General features: G+C 56.9%; 1 pseudogene; it reads right to left on the minus strand.

Moving 5' to 3' along the window:
- Positions 1 to 702: 702 nt before the first annotated feature.
- The window catches only part of LOC129009891 (tetraspanin-11-like), a 39587-nt pseudogene continuing 20193 nt past the window's right edge, over positions 703 to 20096 (minus strand).

Consider the following 20096-nt stretch of genomic DNA (forward strand, 5'->3'; position numbering starts at 1 on the left):
CATGCCACTACCCTCCAGCCTGGATAACAGAGCAAGACCCTGCCTCAAAAACAAAAACAAAAAACCCACTGGCATTCCTGAGAATCAGGCCCCAGACCAGGAGATCCCCGAGGGGTATATTACTATAGAGGCTGGGGCTTGGGGCCAGGGTCTCCCAGAGGGATTTCTCCCGGGAAAGCCACTAGGCAGGGTGCAGGGCTCTGCTCCTGGTGCAGCATGTGCTAGCGTGGCCAGCATACCCCACACCCCTGCCCTGTCAGCTCCACCCAGCCTGTGGCTGCCCTGCCTCCGGCCTCCCCACCTCCAGGCCCTGCAGGAAGGAGTGAGGCCAGCAGGACATGGCTTTCCAGGTGAGGCAGTGTGAGGAGTGGGCAGGTCGAAGGCCTAGCTAGGTCATCTAGGGGAAGAGCCACCCCTATCTGTCCCACCCCATGCATTTCCCAGAGGGGACAGCAAGGCGAGGGCTTCTGAGCGCCGGTGGGGATCCTGCCCAGAATGCAGGCATCGCAGGGGACCTGGGTTTTCAGCCTTGTCCCAGGTTCGGGAGCTGGGAGGGAGCAGAGAGCCCAAATATCACCCTCCTGTAGTCCCCGGCACCCCTGTGCCTGGTGAGGGTCCTTCTCCTGCCCAGGCTCTGGCTGTGAGGGCTCAGAAACGGAGGGGAGAGGGCTGAGTGTCCCCGCCTAGGTGGGGAGCTGTGGTCTAAGGCACTTGGTGCATTTGCAGGGGCTGGACACAGAGGAGGGGGCATCTGTGGCCCTAGTGGAGCTAGTGCTAATGCTGCAGGCCTGGCAGGTGGATGTGGCACCTGTTCTTCTGAAGGGCAGTTGGAAGGGGACGCAGTTGACCATGAGTAAAAATGTCGCTGGAGCCTCAGTGCAAGCAGCAGATGAGAACCATCCTGCAGATCTGCCAGGTGGAGAGGGCAAAGGAGCAAACAGAGATCAGAACTCCCTGAGGCTGTCGGCCCTCAGGGCCCTGGAGCAGTGCTGCTCATGCCCAGTGCAGATGTGAGCCCCGTGGGGCCTGGAGAGAGGGCAGCTTCCCGCTTAGTTTGGGGTGGGGCCTGCAGTTCCGCACTTCTAACAAGCTCCCAGGTGATGCCCTTGGAAGTGGGGGAACCGCACTCTGAGAACTACTGTCCAAGAGCAGGGCGTCACACACTTTAATGGACATAAACCACTCGGGGACCCCCTTATTACAAGTTTGCAGGCCTGGGTGGGGGCCTAAGGGTCTTCGTTCCTAACAAGCTCCCCGTCGATGCTGTGGGTCTGTGGTCCTAGGGCTTCTCCAGAAAAGGCCTAGTTTAATGAGATCCCGAGTGAGTATTTCTGCTCCCTCATCAGAGCTGTCTGAAGCAGCCTTTTTCTCTGGGAAACTGCCGGTATTTTGCTGCCCTCAGACTCCAGAACAAAACTCAGGTCCATTATGGATGCTCTGACATGTGCAAGAGCCACGGGGCAAATGGAGACTCTGGGAGGAGCCCCTAGAGCTGTCACCAGCTCTGACAATGAGCGCAGAACGCAGCGCCAAGCCCAGCCGCAGGAGTCCTGCCTGCCAGCCCCTCTGTCAGCAACCAGGGGCTGAACAGGAAGTGGCTGGAGCATCCTGCCCAAAGCACGCGCAGGCATGGGAAGGTCGCTGTCCGCCCTGTCTCACTTCCCATTTCTAAAACACAGAGGACCTTTATTCTCCCATCTTGCTCTTCATGGGCACCCCCTCCCCCCACCTTCTTCTTCCTCTTCCTCTCACTCTCCTCCCTCCATCAAGTGCATCCATCAAGGATGCACTGGGATAATGTCATCATGATCCTGATAATGATGATGACCTGTTGTCAGGTCTCGACTCTGTCTGCAGGAGAGGGGCACTGGGCTAGAGCAGCCCCGTGACTGTTCCGTGCCACCTGGGGTGACGGTAGATTCCCCTAAGTATAGAAACAACACCCCAACTTTCCCCAATGTTTCCAGCAGCTGCTGCCGCCCTGACCTTGCGAATCTGGATGTAGAGGGCAGGTTGGTGGAGGTGGCTGTGGGCCGTACCCACTTGTCTCTTGGCAAGGCTAGTGAAGAAGGTAGCTTCTTCCCCTCCTCTCTCCTCTCCATCCCTCCCAACCTGGAGGGCAGCAGGGAGTGTGGCCACTGCCTTCAGCTTGGAGACTCGGTGCTGAGGGCTCTGTTAATCCACCTTGGGGCCGCAGGGTCACGGCTGAAACGTGGCGTAGGAGGTTATTTCATGTCCCACTAGCTTAAGCAAGTGGGTGTCACAGCCCTTCCATCCACGCAGGTGTCATGCAGCGCGCCCTCTTCCCCTGTCCCCACCTCATGGGTTGATGATTTTCCTGTGCACTTTCTGGATCTTTCTGATCCGTGCTAAGGGGGGAGGCCAGAAGGGAGCTGTTAGGCCAGCACAGATTTGTGCCGTAAGCAAAATTCACGTCTCCTACAGTGTACATCTCATGCTGGGGGAGGACAAGAGGAGCTAGGTTCCCAGCAGACACACTTCTGCATGAGATGTGTGTTCCCAGGGTGCTCCCAGGAGAGGTCCAATAAGGGTGGAGGTGTATGGGCCAGACTCATCAATGTGGGTCCACATGCACACACACACTGCACATCCCCACCTGGAATCATGCGGAGGGGTACAGGATGCTCTCATCAATGCGTGTGCACACACGCGCACACCCCCACCCTGAATCGTGCAAAGGGCACAGGATACTGACCCACCGGATCCCTGAGTAAGCATCAGCATCTCCCTCCTGACAGAAGACGCGAAGGAACCAACACGGAATGGCTCTAGGCAGCCAGCAGGGGGCGAGCAGAGACCAGACAGGACAAGTTCCCTGCAGGTGCTGGAGAAAGCAGACCGGGTCGGGCCGGGCCCTGGGGCCCAGCTGCATGGTGTCTGGTGCTTTTTTTCGGCAGCTGCCTGGGTGTGGCACTCGGCCACACGTGGGACATTTTTAACAGGGAAGCCGTCATGCCTTCAGCTTCTTAGGAGGTTTCTGAGTCAGCACCTGGCTGTCATCAGAGAACACGAAGGAAGGGCCAGGGAGGTTCCGGGAAGTCATTCCAAAGTGATTGCTTGGTTTCCCTTTTCACGACCTGCAGATCCCAACACTCCAGGATGGTGCAGGACATGTCTCAAGGTAATTGGTCACAGAGGTGAGAACCTTACTGAAAAATCAGAATGTGAACCCTGGAAGGTTCCTGAAAGATGAGCTAGACGGTTTTGAAACTGTATTGGGAACCCCAAGTGTAGCTCAAGGCTACGGGTCTTCGAGGTACCAGGCTGGGTATGTCGGGGAGGTAGGTGCCTGGTGTCTGCCTGCTGGCGACGATGACTGCGAGCCCTTTCTCAAGACTTCGGCCCACCTGGGACTTGGGCAGTGTAGTGCCCGGCATCGGCCACCAGAGGGCGCTCTAACCTGAGACTTGGCTGCAGAGCTGGCTCAGTGGACCTCAGGGGAGAAAACAGGGCAAGGGGTTGAGCGTCACCAGGAGCCATTCCACAGTGACGGTGGAGGAACAGAGACTGCATGGCGGGGGTTGTGAGTGGGGGGAAAGCATCCACTGCCCAACGACCTGGTCTCCTCGGCATCAGACTTGCACAGCAGCTCCTTCCACTTTGACCTTAGGGCTCAGGGCGTCTGCAGCCCTACTGCCGGCCCTCGGCCTCACTGCCCTCATCTGGCAGCTTCTATGGGCTCTCGGGGCTGGAGAGGCCAGGAGGAAATAGACAGAGTGGGCCAGGCTTGGTTGGAGTCCGTACAGAGCAGGCTCCCTCTGCACGGGGAGTCACAGGTTTCTGGAAACCTCAGCTGAGCCTGGTGTGGTGGCACAGAGCAGCCCTGCCCCAGTTCCCAGTGGTGACTCCTCTGGGGTTCAGCACATGGGACAGAAGATCTGCCCTGGGGAGGTGCAAAAGAGCGGCAATGCTAACGCCACCTGGGCTCCCTGGCCCTGCAGGTGAGTGAGGATGAAGGGGAGCAGGCTGGTCTGGCCAGGGAGAAACTGGGGCTTTTTTTTTTTTTGAGAGACAATCTGCCCTTGCAGACAGAATACAAATGATGGTGTCACGTGTTGAGCACCTGCTATCTGCTCAGCAGTGAGCCAGACACTTCCATGGGTGTTGCTAATTCCCATCACCAGCTACCAGATGAGGTCCGGTCAGCCCCATTTCACAAACCAGTGACTGAGGCTCAGAGATGAAGTAAATGGCCATAGGTCACACAACTCACAGGTGGCAGAACCAAGGTGAGTGTCCTCCAAAGGCTAGAGACCCTCCTCCCAGCGTGTTAGGCTGTGGCTGGACCCTCCAGGCCCACAGAACATGTGGGTAGCTGGCACCATCATCTGAAAGGACCCTACGCTGGAAGCCTCTCCAAGCCAGCCAAGGCCACCATCCCCTACTTCTCTTTCCCACAGACCTCTGAGTCAGGATAGGGAGTTTGCGAAAGCGAAGGGCCAATATCAGAGATCGGGGCGCCAATTCAGGGGGGTGAGACCCTGGGCAAGTTGCCTCTCTGGGTCTCAACTTTCTGATCTGTAAAGTGGGGAGAACGCTACTCCTTGTCTGGCCTGGGTCTCAGGTTGTTGTGTGGACCCAGTGAGAGGAAGTATCGGAAATCCTCTGAAGTCTACAGACAACTGGATAAAGGCTTACGGAGGCTTTCCTTTGTGCCAGGTGCTGTAAGCGGGTCACAGGCATCACCTCATTCTTATTTAGACCTTAGGAGGTTGAAGAAATTATCCACATTTTGCAGATGAAGGGTTGAGGGATAGGGAAGTTAAATAGCTCGAGGTCACACAGGAGCAAAGCCAGGACTGGACTTGGGTCTTCTGAGGCCTAAGCACCACTCTTCCCTAGACGGTGCTCATAGCCCTGGACGGGGAAGGGCTGGGCAGGACAGCAGGACTGCTGGGCCCCTTCTAGAAGGACAGCCTACACTTGTGGGGGCTCTCGCCTCTGAGGATTCCCTCCTGGCTCCCTTCCCTTGGATCCTTGACTACAGCAGCCTGAGAGAGTGACCTTGACTTCCTGGGTGGCAGCTGGGGGACTGGGTGGAAGGGGAGAAATGGGAGCCCACGGCATTGCTCATCCTCAGGGAGAGAGCTGGATGTACATAGGGGAATGTGCGTGCACACACACACACACAAACACACACACACGCACATATATACAGTTGTTCTCGATTCCAAAATCCACTGATGCTCAAGTCCCTGATATAAAAGGGTGCAGTATTTGCATATGACCTCTGCACATCCTCCCACATTCTTTAAATAATCCCTAGATTACTTGTAATACCGAATACAATCCACATGCTATGTAAATAGTTGTCACGCTGTATTGTTTAGGGGGTAATGACAAGGATGTTCAGTGCAGACATAACCATCCTTTTTTTTAGTACTTTTGTTCCATGGTTGGTTGAATCCAAGGATACAGAACCCATGGATATGGAGGGCTGATGGTACACACACACACACACACACAGACACAGACACACACAGAGGAATGAATGCAGATACGTACACACTCACACATGCACAAGCACCCTAAACACACATAGTGCGTACCACCCCACCCACATAGACCCGGGAGCATGTGGACCCCCACGGACCCACACACACCATGGCAGGCTTGCACACTGACCCCCACATGCACACACTCAAGGTGCATGCCCGTAACTGAGCCCACATCCACACTCCTCCCAGGCGCTGTTCCTGACAAGTTCATGTTGTCCCTTAGGCATCTTCCTTCATGTTCTTTGGGGTAGAGACTGACTGTGGGAATCAGCCTTGATTGCAAAGGGAAGGTGAGAGAAGAGAGCAGGGCAGGGCACGGACATGCCAGCCCAGTTACTGGAGGTCTCTGCCACTGGAGACGGGTTCAGAGCCTAGTTTAATGAGATCCCGAGTATTTCCTCCTAATCTCCCAATTGCAACTCACCTCCAGGCAGGCCACCCCAATGCTCACTGCCCCCATGAGTAGCAGGTAGCTTGGCGAGGCAGCCTCCCTGCAAGGGAAGGGCAGGTGTCATGGCTTTGGCTCAGAAGCAGGCACAGGTGGGGAGGAAGGGCTGGCCGTCCCGATGCATATGGCGGAGGCAGAGGGTGGACCTGGCCTTGAGTGGCTCACAGGTTTCGTGGGTGGCCCTAGGGGCATGCCCTGGTGCCCTGGACTCTCCCAGTAGGAGCTGCTTGTCCCAGGGCTTTGTAGAGCCTCTGAGGGGCCTGGCACTGTGGGCTCGTGGCCAAGGATCATGTGTGCTCTGCTATTCCCACACCCATCTGCCTGACCCCAGCCCTTTGGGGGCTCCTGGAGGCCAGGCTGGGGCCCTTTCCTTGTCCCCAGCTTGCACTGGGGCACTTACCTCCCCCTTGCAGATGTTGGAGGGGTGGGCTGGCTGGCTGCAGAGTGCCACCACTGCCTTGCAGCCGCTGTCGGGCACTGGCGGCTCTCACCTCCCACGACAGCAGGTGCGTGCTGCGCTGCCAGTCGCTGAGTTGTTGCATCCATAGCACTTGAACTGCAGGGGGAGGCAGAGGCTGGAGGTGAGAAGCCTGTGTGGGGTTCCAGGGCCGACGACACAGGATTCAAATACTCACCCAACCCCTCTTTGCTCTCCCTGCGATTTCTGCCTTCCCTGTTTGAGCAGAGAGCTGGTCTCTGGGGGCCAGCACTGCCCGCAGGACACCTGTCTGCTACCTGCAGCCATCCAGGACCTGCAGCCACCCAGGTCCTTTAGGGAGATTATGCTGGGACTGGGGGCAGGGTAGGTCTGTGAGGTGGGCAAGACGGATGGGGGCTCCCAAGAGAGAGGGGCTGTGTACTGCTGCCTGACAGAACACAGGGTGGTGACAAGCCACAAGGGGCAAGGAGGGAGGACATGGGGACAGGGACCAGCCTTGCCAGAGGTTCCCAGGTGAAACCTCAGAGCCCCAGACATGCAGGGACACAAAGGGTGTCCCAGAGCCCACGGTGTGGGCAGGTCAGTGTTGGCCAGAGGGGCCGGTGTGAGTGCTGAGTGAGGCCCGGGGTCGTCGGCACCACTCCAGGGCAGGGAAGTGCCAGCCGGGGGGGAAAGCAGTTCACAGGCAGCGGACTCAGGCCACTCCCTGCCCTCCTGAGTCAGGGCCCTGAGATTCCAAGTCCCTACACAGGCCACAGAACACAGCGGCTGGGAGGCTGTCTCTGGTGCGGGTATGGGGCTGGGCGGGCGGAGGCGTATTAGCTCATTAGTTCAGCTAACAGGGCTTTGCTAGGTTTGCCATGTGCCTGGAGTGAACAAACATGAGTCAGGCACCAGTCCTGCCCTGAAGTAGTGCAGCATTTACTGTAGTTTAGTAGAAGACAATGGAAGCTTGTGTGTGAACCCCAGAGAAGGAAGGAGTGAATCCTCTGCCCAGGGCTAGGAAACGTCCACAGGGATGGACGGGGGTGCTGGGCGTCCTGGCTGAACATAACGGCAGCAGACAGGGCAGGGACTGGCACAGCGAGGGCAGGGAGTCACGCGGCCTCGCACATCCCTGTGTCTCTGCCTGTGTGTGCTGGTGCCGCACAACTGCTGGGCCACTTGCTTGTAAAATGGGGCCAACAAAAGGACCTGCACCCTGGGCCATTGTGAGGACTGAAAGAGGTGATTCATGGAAAGCAATTAGAAGAGAGCCTGGCGCAGCATCCGCAGTTAATGAGAGACACTTTTGTGATCACAGTTGTGTGAATACAGGTGCGTGTGCCCGTGTCATTTACATCCATGTGGTGCTGCTGGAGGGCCCGATGCTGGCCCTGGCTCTGCAGCCACTGCTTTCTTGGGGCTCAGTCTCCTGCCTGAGATGCAGGTTGGGGTTCTAACTGTTCCCGGCCTGTGTGTGGGCCTGCGTTCGCGTGCACTGGTGCCCTGCAGGTCTTGGTCGGTGACACGGCCTTTGCTCTTAGCTGCACCTTTCCTCGTGCCACTCCCACCCCCTCCACCTAAGCAAACCCTGCCCCTGCCCCATGTAGCCCTCCCCACCTCCCCTGCTCCCTATTCTGGGGGTGCCCCAGCCTCGCACTGTCTGCACGTTGCCTGCTGTGTGTCTGGCTTTCTGAGTGAGCCTGCGGGCGGGGATTCTGTCCTATTCTTGTCTCGCACAGGTCCTCACAGGCGCAGCCCAGTGACTGCACACTTAGTCTTGCACAGGGCTGACCAGAAGTGTGTGCTGCCCCATCCCAGTCCAGGGCTAAGTCTGTGGGGTACACATGTGCCTGTGGGTGTGCACCTGTGTATACACGTGTGCCTTAGGCCACTATTTCAGAAAAGAGACTCCTCTGCCAACTGGGAGCTGAGCCTGAGTCTCGGGGAGATGGGGTGAGGGCTCCCCCACTGAGCCGTGATGCCCCTGGATCTTGGAGCTCATGACGTCTACGTCCTCCACTTGCCTGACGTTCCCCAGGCCAAGACCAAGGCCCCAGGCCCAGGGGGTGAGGGTGGGGAGTGGGGTGGCAGAGAGAGGGGGGACCAGAGCGGGTGGGTAGAGCAGCCTTGGATTTTCTCACACAAACCCATCAGGATCTGGAACAGTGCCGTCCAGGAGAACTTTCTGCGACAGAGGCAGCGTCCTGCATCTGTGCTGCCCAGCTCGGCGTTCACTCACCATCTGGGGCTCCTGAGCGCCTGAAATGTGGTTGGTGTGAGCAAGGAACTGGATTTTGTTTAATTTAACTGTAAATAGCCACATGTGGGTGGTGGCTGCCGTATTGGACAGCACAGCTCTGAGGTCCACTGCCCGCCCCCTATGTCTGGCAGGATGGTGGGCCTCGCTGGAGGGATCTGCTGCATCTTTTCTTGGAAAGGAGACCACCTTTCTGTCCCTCAGCATTCTGCCTGCTGGCTCACAACTGGGGAGTTCTGTTGGCGGCTTAGCTGAAATACCCCCGTCGGGTAGCGCTCCCTCTTATGGGGCTTCAGCTCCTCGCTCCCCAGGGAAGAAGGAAGGCAGCCTCACAGATAGAAGAAACCCGGAGAGAGGCTTCCTGGCCCAGATCCTGGCAGGAGATGGAGTTCTGCTGGTGCTGCCAGCTTCCTGCCCACCAGGACCCAGAACGGGAAGACAGCAGGGGTGGGTTTGGAGGAGGCAGTCAAGGAGAGGGAGGGGGAGGAACCAGGCTTCAGCAGGCACTTCTCACGGTGGTAGGGACTTTACAGATGTGACCGAATTTAATGCTCACACACCCTAAAGAGGCTTCATTTTAGGGATGTGGCAACCGAGGCTCAGAGAGGGTAAGTAACTTGCCCAGGGCCACACAGACAGGAAAGAAGAGAGTCAGGATTTGAACCTGTGTCTGCTTGGCCTTCAAGGCCATAGGGCATGGTGTACCTCCTGCTGCAGCCGGTCTACTGAGGCGGGGATCTGTGTGGCTCTAGTTTGCCTGTAGTTCTTGGTCAGAGTCTGGCTCAAGTGCTGCTTCTGTTCATCACTCAGCTGAGGAGTGATAAGACGGCATCAGCGGGACCACCCCACCCTTGTCCACCACCCAGGCCTGCTCCCAGGCCTCCCTAGCTAACTCTAGAGCACTGTGACCTGTGGACGGTGCGATGACTATCAGTGGGAAACAGGGCAGAAGATGGCCATAAAGAGGAGGTTACAGAAGCTGGGCCCTGATTCAGGGCGCAGGTGTGCTGGGCAGAGCTGAGGGAGGCTGGGAGGCTCAGGTAAAGGGTGGCAGCCAGAAGCTGGTGGGAGGCGGAGGTGAGGCTAGACACCAGAAACTGAAATGTCTGTTGATCTTAATTTTGATTAAGAGGTGATATTCAAAATACTTACAATTGTTACCCTGTGAGCACCATTCCAGCATGGCTTAAACAGCCAGCAGGGTTGTATTGTCTGTACCAGCTGAACGTTGCCCAGGTCATGGCCTCAAACTCTTGATTCAGAGGGCAGCAGTGTGGGAGCGGATGGGACTGGTCACTGCGTCCCTGTTCAATCCAGGCAGGCAAGACCTGATGCTGTCTTCAGAGTCTTCCATGTGATCCCGGCCCAGGCCTTTCTTGGATGCCTCTGACAGATGGATTCATCCTCTAGACCATCCTTGAAAGGGGAGAGGGATGACCTAACCTCCCACGGGAGACCCCCCCTCCCCAACTCCCATGCAGAAGACATCAGCATCAGTGGAATCAGGGAATTGCTGGAGCCAGGGCCAGAAGCTGGGATCCAGATGTGTGGAGGATTGCCAGGGTGGAAAGCGGGCCCACCCCTGTGCCTGCCTCAGCTTCCCTCATCACAATGCACCCCCTTTATCCCTGCGCATGGCTTCATCGGGACACGGACAGAGAGTGGAGGAGGAGGAAGCGTCCACTCACCCTCTGGTAGCACACATGGGCCGGGACTCCCGCCACTAGCTCAACCAGATAATAAGCGACAGGCAGAAATACTAGGAGCAAGGAGAGAATAGGGTCACCACCAGGGATCAGGACACGCTTATGACCGATGTTTCCCCAACGTGGTGGGGGTGGTAGAGATAGCTGCTAGGGACCCCCATCACCTGTGCCATCTTTCTTCTCTCGCCAGCAGCTCTGGATGTCCCAGCCTTGCTGGCTGCTGGCAGCGAGTTCCCCACTCATCCCTTTGCTCATTGGACTGGCAGCAATTCAGTAATCCACCCACCCATCCAATATGTATAAATACCTGCTGTATGCCAGATGCCAAGTAGCGTAAGACAACTATTGTCCTCAAAGTTATTGATGGTGGGGGGGACAGGTGAGTGATTACAATCAATGTAATTGCTATCAATGTAACAATGGGTTAAGCCCTAGAAATGATGGGAGGCTCCTGGCGGGGAAGGCAGTCAGAGAAGGCTTCCTGGAGGCGGTGACACCCAAGGGGCATCGCTAAGGACGAGCAGGCATTTGCCAAGCGAAGAAGGAGGGAAGTGCATTCCAGGCAGAGGGGAGAGCACGTACAAAGCCTGGAGCTTGAGGAGAGCACGGGGCACTTGTGTTCAGGGAGCAGAGTGCACCCACATGGCTGGAGTGCAGGGGCCAGGCTGGACAGCAGTAACCAAGGCTCAGGAGGAAGCAAAGGCAGAAATCAGAAAGGTGACTCGTGTGTCCTCTTCTAGCCCCGATGCCCATTTCCTGCCCTGCGTGGCCCCACAGGGGTTCTCCGTTCCCCTCACTGCCGCCTGGCCGCCTCTAGGCTTGGGGTTGCCCTTCTTGCTGTATGGCCCCGCTGCAGCCACTGCCTGGCTTCCTGGCCATGCACACGTGGGGAAGGTGTGACTCTCCTCACTCCCAGCTAGCTTTCCACCGTCAGGGAGGCTCCTGCTCCTGACCCTGGTGTGTTCTTGCAGCAGCCAACAGGTCTGAAACGCTCGTCAGGCCCACTTGGGCTGGAGGGGGCAGGGAGAGGGGGATGAAGCCAGATAAGTTCAGGCAACCGAGGAGCACTGGGTAGGAACAAGGGAAGAGAAGGGAGGAGAGAAGACGGGGGGAGGACTGCTGATGGAAACTGGCCCTGCCCTGGGGGAGTTCAGCCCCACTCATGAGCACCTCTCCCCTAGCTGCCCCCAGGCACTGCCCACCCCTCTGACCACAGCAGGGCAGCTGCCCGTAGTCACGGGGATGGCTGGGTTCTAGGGAAGGCCCAGGCTGTGGGTGACACCTGACGCTGTAGGGCTCACCCAGCAGGGAAAGGAGCGTGGGCTGGAGGGAGACAGCTGGGGGTGGGGGGCTCCTTAGGATGGACTGGGGCTGTGGCCAGTTTCAGAGACTAGGCCAATGCAGGGGCCCATAGGTATTATCCAATCACCTCCTGTACCATTCGGCAAGGAGCCTGGTATGAGCAGGGCTTAAGGAACACAAGGAGAGGGGACATTTCTTCATACAGGGAAAGAGGCTCAGCCCAAGAACAAGGCTACCTTTTAAATGAAGCGAGTTACTCGCCCCCCTGCTCCAAGTTTACTGCACCGTATTTGTTGTCTCCCAGCATTGGAGCTGGCCAACAATGGGGATAGCGGGGGAGTTTCCTGTCTCAGAATAACAGTGTGAGGCCTGCCCCCATCCCTTGAGGGCTGGAGGCAAAGCCTATGAAGCAGGTCCCTCCCTCACTCCTTTTCTACCCCAGGCTCTATACTGCACCAGGAAAGGCCTCCTGTCCGCCCTCCCCCAGGGTGAGATGCCCCTTAGCTGAGCCCGTGGAGAGGGCTGGGTGTGGTGCTGTGTGGGTACAGGTGAGAGGGGCACGTCCCAGGGGTCCCGTCAGCTCCGGGACACCTGTGCAGATGCTGCATGCATAGGCTGAACGGACAGAGGATTCCAAGCTCCTGGGTTCCTGGGAGGAGGTCTAGAAGTGGGGGAAGGGAGCTGCAGGTTCCACAAAGGGACATCCTCTCAGCCCCACAGACTTTCCACTCCATGGGGAGAGGTGTGGAGGAAGGAGGGCTGAGTGTGGCTCAGGCAAAGGCCCCGCTTGCCTGGGTCTGTGGGTGGTACTGAGTGGTATCCACGGGAAGCTGAGGCAGGAGGCTGACAAGAGGGTTTGTGGATGGTTCCTCTGCTGGGGGAGCCCCTGAGAAGTAGGGCCTGAACGCCAAGGGAGGCTGGCAGAGATGCCCGTGAACTGGCCTTGGGTCCAGTTTCCACCGTCTGCTGACTCCAGTCGGGTGGCTGCTAGTGCCTTGGTGTAAATTAGAAAAATGTGCTCCAATGAGAAAAAATGTGTCTCAGTAAGAGTTGAGTGGCCTGCACTTCAGCCTTCTCTGGTCCCCTTGCATAGGACGCAACCTTTAGGGCCATCCACGGTGGCCCTGACTGTGGGCTGAGCCTCCCTGTCCTCATCAGCAGATGGGGAAGATGACGGTATTGCCGGTTCTGCCCACCCCAAGTGGATGGGGGACCTGACAGGGAAGTGGTGGGGGGGACATGTTTCAGTGGTCTGCCCTGCCTCCTGACTTCCCTGAACTCGAGGTCCCATAGCATGAGGGGTGGGGTCCTTGTCAGCCAGTGGCAGGTGTGGTTGGTGCAGCCCAGCACTCACCCTCCTGGGAGCTGCCTGGCCTATCAGACAGAGTGTGGCTGCCTCCACCCGCACCCAGGGGCTCTCCCAGACCCCCACACTGCTGGGCCCCACAGCTCCTCTCTGACATGGGTGTCTTTCCTGCTGGCTCCAAACTGCCCTCCCCACCAGGCCGGCTCCCTGCTGCCGCCCAGAACCTAGAGGGGGTGAGGTGATGCAGCGTCTGTAACTGAACGGGAAGACCCAGGCCGCTGGCAGCAGGGAGGGCTGCATCCTGGCATCTCACCACCTGCCTTCTATTACCACCCTGGGCTGGGAGTCAGGCCCAGAAGATAGTCCTGAAGAGGTGGCAGTGTCACGCTGCTCCCCTGGGAGTCCCTAACCTGGTTGCTATTCAAGACAGGGTGGGGAACAGGGAGGATGGGAAGGGAGAGACAACCTCACCGCTTAAGTTTAATGGCAGGCTGTTAGCACCTGCCGGTGCTGCAAAGTCCGGTCAGAGGCATCACACAGGCTACCTGACCTGCTGGAGGGGTGAGGAGGAGGGGGCCGAGTGCTAGGCAGGGGTGAGGGGTGTGGGGACAGCCTCCCGAGTGAGGGGCTCCAGCATGTAAAGACACCTGGGAGGGGAGTGAGGGGTCGGCCTGGGGCTTCAAGGGACTGAGGCTGGGTGGCCCCCGGTGCTGGCTCCAGGCAGCAGCTTCCGCAGCGGGAGGGCTGCAGGTGTGTGACTCACCTGGGCGGGGGAGGCCCTGAGTCACAGCTCCTGGTGTGACAGCCCCAGGAAGCAGGCCAAGAGTCCTGCTCATCTGGATCCCTCACTAAGGCTGGCTAGAGCTCCTGGGCGGTGGGCCGGGCTGTTGGGCCTTTAGCCGTGTGACGCCACAGATGCCAACAAATCCACCTTTGCCCCGCTACCGTGCACTCACTCAGCGTTTCCTGGCTCCCTCCGTGCATCGGAATCATCTCAGGGCTCCCGCGGCGCATGTTGGCTATCTGCAAAGCGGAGAAACATCCCTCGTGTTGCTTTATGAAGCTCCCTTCATGAGGGCCAGGCATCTAGCCTTCAGACCTTTGCTCTCCCCATCCCCGCTGCCCGGAATGCCGGTGCCTCCTTGTCCTTCAATACCCAGCTCAGCTCAGTCATGGCTCCACTAAGCCACGCCAGGTAGCTGCGATGGCTACTCCCTACCCTCCAATGCTTGCAGCGTGTCATCTGCTGTCTCCTGACACCAGCACTTTCTGCTTTGCCCCTTCTATCCTCAGCTAGGCGGGGCTCCACCTCCGTGTCCCTCCCCATGCCTGCTGCATGATTCCTGGGTGTAGGTCTCCACTGGATGAATGGCACAACTTCCCCCACTGCCCTGTATCAGTTGCTTTTGTTTCAGGTGTTACCACTGTCCCCCCAGAATGACTGTGAGCTTCTGGGCATGGGGACCAGCACACCTTGGGTTTCCTCTGGCTCCTCCACGGTGCCTGGTGTGGTGCTCAATCTAGAGGCATGCTTGGTGAACATCCCCTGATTAAGATGTGGGCGTGCGCGTTCTTACAAAGCACACCTGGGAGACAGCAGGAACCGGCGGGAGTGTGCCAGCCCCACACTGAGGGCAGTAGTTTCGTCTTTTTCTGATCTGACAGTACCATAGAACAGTTACCTTAGTTAAATTTATACCAGTGCTTCTCAGCCTGGCTGGATTTGGCCCTCAGGGGACATTTGGCAGTGTCTGGAGACTTTTGCTGTTGTCATTAGCAGGGGAAGGAGTATTACCAGTGGGTAGAGACCAGGCATGCTGCTGAGCGCCCTACAGTGCACGGGGCAGTCCCCCACAGCAAAGAATTATCAGGCCCCAAATTTCGGTAGTGCCGAGATTGAGAAACCCTGGGTCACACATTGAAAGGTTCTCAGGCTGACACTGGGACTTGATTTGCTTATGTGCCCCTATACACTACGGGAGGCACAAATGGAAGATCCGAGGAACGTTACCCAGCTCCTGAGGAGACAGGAACGGAACACGGACAGAAGCATGCACAGCCTTGTACACTGTGCCTGCCTGGGAGGGCAGCTCTGTGGCAGGAGGCTGCTCACCTGGACACAGGAAGGATTGGGGAAGCCCATACTGCTCCAGCTCACATCCTCACAGGACCTGGAGGCTGGAGAGGGAATTCCAGGAGTCCAGGTACATCCTGTCTGGTCCCAAGGTCTCTGAAGGGTTCCCTGGGCACAGTCTGTTGCCTGAAGCAGCTGTGGAGTCCTCCAGCTTCCTTCGTGAGCTGGGGAGAGGAGTGCTGCTGTGATTCTGTAAGAGCTTGACTCTAGGAAGCATGAAGAAGCCTCCAGAGACAGCTTTTGCCTTGTTTAAGTTTGACTTGATGTTATTTTTTTTGAATTATTAAACAAAAGTCAGTAAGAAATTCTCAGGTGCCCTGTAATTTGGAGGAGTTCTATTTCTACGTGGTTAGTATCACTGGATCCCATGCTGTCCTGCTTCTCCCACCTCACCATACCAAGGAGGGTCCATGCTGCACCAGCAGAGCCCAGCATTCTCTTCAGCACCCCCACCCCCCCAGAATTGCTGGCCAGTGGCTTAGGAGGCAATACCCCAACTCAGGGTGTGCTGGCCTTGCTTCTCAGGCCTAGTAGGAAAAGAGCAGAGGGGCATGCAGTGTCTTCAGGGTGGGAGCAGCAGAAAGCATCCCTTTTCTTTTTTCAAAAGAAAAAAAAAGCACCCTTCCTTGGCAGAGTCAGCGCTTTGCTCATGGGAGCAGCCCAGGAGCACCAGGCAGAGCCTGGCACACGGTGGTGTTCCATGACAGTGACAGCCAACATGTATGAGTGCTCCCAGGTGCCGGCCCCCTTGCAAGCACTTTGCGTGACCTCTCCCATCCACCCTCAGAGATGAGTACTAGCATTACTCATCACATTGCCACGTGTGCATGAGCATCAGCCTCATTTTCTAGATGAGCACACGTGCGTGGAGAAGCTAAGCAGCTTGCCTGAGGTCACACGGCAAATACGTGACTGGGTGAGGCATGGAACCCAGGAATTCCGGCTGCAGAACCTGTGCTCGGACCTGCTACCTGCTACTTTCCCCACTGAACAGCAGATGCGCGGATGGATGAGCACTGGGCTCATTTAGCGAGCATTCAGCACATTAGGGCTGGTATGGTTCAGGTGGACACAGGGGTGTTAGGTGCTCCCCCAAGGGACAGGGTGTCAGGAGAGGTGAGGAATGAGAGGGTGAAGATGGAAAAAAAAAAAGGGAAGCCCAGGGAAGCCCTCCCCAGGCACACGAGCATCCCTCACTGCCCTGCGCTCAGCCTCTTGCCAACTGTCCAGGGCGCCAGCCTTCTGTGGTCCCCTTGCATAGGACACAACCTTTAGGGCCATCCATGGTGGCCCTGTGGGCTGAGCTTCTGTGTCCTCGCCAGCGGATGGGGTGAGTCAGTGATGCTCCAGGCAGTACCCCCTTGGGCAGGCTGCCCTGCTCCTTGCCAGCAGTGGTGGAGCATCTCCTGCCTGCTCCTCCACCCGCGTGGCTTGTCCTGGGTTCACGGCCACGGGCTGTAATGTGGGTCTCTGCCCCCTCCACCCTTCCCTTTACTCAGCCCAGCCTACTCTGATCTCAGAAGCTAGTCACTGTCTCTACAGCCTGTGAAGCATGCCCTGTGTGTGCACAGAGCCTCACACAACAAAGCCTCTAGCCTCCCTGCCTTTGCTCTGGCTGCTCCTCCTGCCTGGAATTCCCTGCCCTGGGCCCATCTGTGTTCTGTTTATTGGCTGCTCAGCCACCAACATTCAACTCAGGCATGGCCTCCATAAAGCGTTGGGCCAGAAGCTTCTGACCTGTGAGGCTCACTGCTGGCATCCTTGTTTCCGAGCCTCCTTCTGGCTCCAGGCCTCTCTGCTTGTCTTACTCCCTGGGACTGTGTACACTTGGATCCCTGCTTGCCCTCCTGGCTGTCACCTGTGCCTTGTTCTGCCTTCATGGACCCTGTGCACCGGGGTGTGAACTGAACCTGCCCAATGAACTCCAGTCCGACCCCCAGCTCCACTCTGGTTTTTGTGACTGGTCTGTCCCCTGCAGACTCAGGGCTGCACGGTCCTTCTAGAAGCGACCATCTAATGGCCTGGTCTGATGGAAACGGGTAATGAGAATCCCAAAGAAAGCTCCTCTGGCATCTGCCTTCCATAAGAACGTTCAATTTCAGGCTGAAAACATAGAGGGAACCAGTGTTTTAAGCACAGAATGGGACCCAAACGTTAATTCCCACCCCCTTCCTCATACCATAGTGGGTTTTTTTTCCATTAACTCTTTAACAGAACAGCTTAAACTAGAAGCAGAGTTGAATACTTTCTAAAACTATAGATCCAAAGTGAAGCTGGAACAGCATAGCATTTTCTGAATCAAACCAATACTTTCTTTAATGAGATGCTTTGCAGGAAACATGCAGAAATATTTCTCATTGTGACATTGAGATGACTAGAAATGGAATCTTTGGAGGGACTTATACCACATGGGGGCAAACTGAGCCCCAGATAAGAGTTTCTGGGGCAGATGCACTGGTGCATAAGAGACAGGGCAACTGAGCTTCAGCTGGTGCCATCCTTGAGGTAAGTTTGAAGAATTTGTAAAACTGGAATTGCAGAATTTCTCCATTGGACTGATTCTGCCACAAAGAGGAAGCTTTGTGGAAGCATTCATTCCTCCTTTGTCTCTCCAACCATCCTGTATGATTAGACAGAGACAGGGTTTGCAAAGTTTCCTGCAAGTGACAGCCTGATGGTGGAGGCTCGGTGTCCAGGCAGGTCTTGACGAGGTGGAGGGACTAGGCTATTCCCAGAACAGCCTGGCATCAGCACAACATGAGGATCAAGACATCGCCAAGTTAAGCTGGAGGGAGAAGAGCCCAGCCTGAGGCTCCCAGCTGGCTGTGTGTGAGAGGATCACAGAAGCAGGTGGAGGGAGGGCCAGGGAGCCCAGAACAACCGGCCAAACAGGAAAAGATGAAGCTAGCTGTTTAAACGGCAATGACCTCAGGGAGAATTATTTTTTGGCAATTAACCATGGACTGGAGGCAGCTCAGAGTTGCAGCTGCCTGGCCTGTTTGTGCAAACAAGAGGATGTGAATTTGGGAGCCTCAAGCCATTCCTGTAACAAGATGTCATTGTCAGAAGGCTGAAGGTGACCTCTACCCCTCCTGGCCCCAGCCCAGGGCTCACAGCCTGGGCTATCCAGCTGCAGCTATGGCGGAGGTTGGAACTCAGCCATTCCACTGGGAGCAGCTCTACAGTGAGGACAAGAGGATGTGCTCTGGCCAGTTTCTGATACTAACATACATTCTTGGCCCCGGGGGGCTAGGAGCAGAGAAGAGGACCAGGGCTGGGGTAAGGAGAGCTGTTGATGAGATGGAGTGAGGGTAAGTTGGAAGAGGCAGGGAGGGAGCAAACTGGATCCTGGGGAAGCAGGAGGTATTCTACAAGCACATCAAGAAAATGCAGCTGAGCAGTTGCACTGGCTCACACCTGTAAGCCCAGCAACTTGGAGCTGAGGCAGGAGAACTGCTTGAGCCCAGGAGTTCCAGACCAGCCTGGACAATACAGCAAGACCTGTTTCTCAAAAAATAAAATAGGAAAAAAAGAGAAAATGTGGCTGAGGCCATCCAAAGTGCCAGCACAAATGTTGGGGTCTAAGAGGAACACACAGTGTGTGTGTGTCGGGGGGAGGGGGGGTGGGTGCGGCGGGGGCAGGCCTGGAAGAAGAGAATTCCAGAACTACACGCCCAAGACAGGCGTCCACTGAGCTTCAAGTTGGGACTACTAAGAACTTTGTTGGAATGGGCTAAGTCAGGGCAGCACCCAGAGAGGGCAGCAGGGCCTGGCCAGCCGGCTGGGGGGATGGGGGCCAGGTGCCCCATGGGGAGACACAGAGCAGGGGACTCAGAGGATGATCAGTGGATTCAGGTATAGGGAGGTGACCAATTGCCACTTCCTCCCAGCCCCCACTGGAAAGGACTAGACATTTCCATGGCTATCTTCTCACAGGCTTTGGAGAGAGACGGTGCAGCCTGCAGATACCTGTGCACACAGGTGGACAGAAGGGACTTTGCAGGTGGCAAGGGTGGGATAAGAGCGGTGGCAAGGGCCCCAGGGCAGGACTAGTGGTGGGTCCCTAGCAGTGGTGATTCATTCTAGGACAAAACTGGCTATGGGGGGTAGGAAAGGCTACCAAGAACAAGAGTGAGGAGATACCAAGAACAGGGCAGCCTAAAGGTTAGGAAAAGTCCTGAGGCCCAGAGAAGTCAGAGCCTCTGACCAAATCCAAACACAAATTCAAACCACCTGCACGGTCCTTTACCTTTTAATACAGGCACCTGGTGTTGCTCGCTAGCATCCAAGCCTAGAACTGGGCCAGAGTCCCGTTCTTCCTCTCCCCTTCTCACCCTGCATTGTGCCCAGCAGAGCAGGAAATGCTGAGAATGTGCTGGAAATGCTTGTTGAGGCCGATGTGTTAGGCAGCCCATCAGTGCAAGATGGAGCCTCGGTTGCAGAGAACTGCAGGGAGGTGGTGTGGAGGCTCATTGGCTGTAAGAACTGCTCCGTTGCAACAGTGCTGCTGGAGGTGGCGGTGAACAGGTACACCCACTGCAGCCTGGAGAGGTGGATGTTGATGCAGAGTCTATGAGTCTCTTGTGCAGCCAGCTCAAGGCTGGGTCTTCAGGATGTTTGTGTCCTGCTTCCCAAAGAGCCTTCAGGCTTCAGAGGTCATCCTCTCCATTCCCCTGGCCCTACCACACAAGCCACCCTGGATGAGGAGAGGCTCATGCCAGAGAAGGGTCGGGATTCTCCAAGCCCTGGGTGTAGGAGAATTTTTGGAGCACGGGGGCTGTTATCTGACCAAAGATGAAGATACCACCAAACAGACGAGGCAAGGCCCACCGTGGGGCTGGGTGGCTGGTGGAGCAACAGAAAGGAACATGTGGGTGAGAAATGAGGGGAGGATGCAGTCCAGTTCCCGGGTCCAGGGACCCAGGTTCCCCCGAACTTCCCACCAGCCCCAGCTTCTTTAGAGGACGTGGCCCAGCCAAGGCTGTGGGGGTCTGGGGGCA

The sequence above is a fragment of the Pongo pygmaeus genome, chromosome 10 (assembly GCF_028885625.2).
Source record: "Pongo pygmaeus isolate AG05252 chromosome 10, NHGRI_mPonPyg2-v2.0_pri, whole genome shotgun sequence".
NCBI classification, from domain to species: Eukaryota; Metazoa; Chordata; class Mammalia; order Primates; family Hominidae; genus Pongo; species Pongo pygmaeus.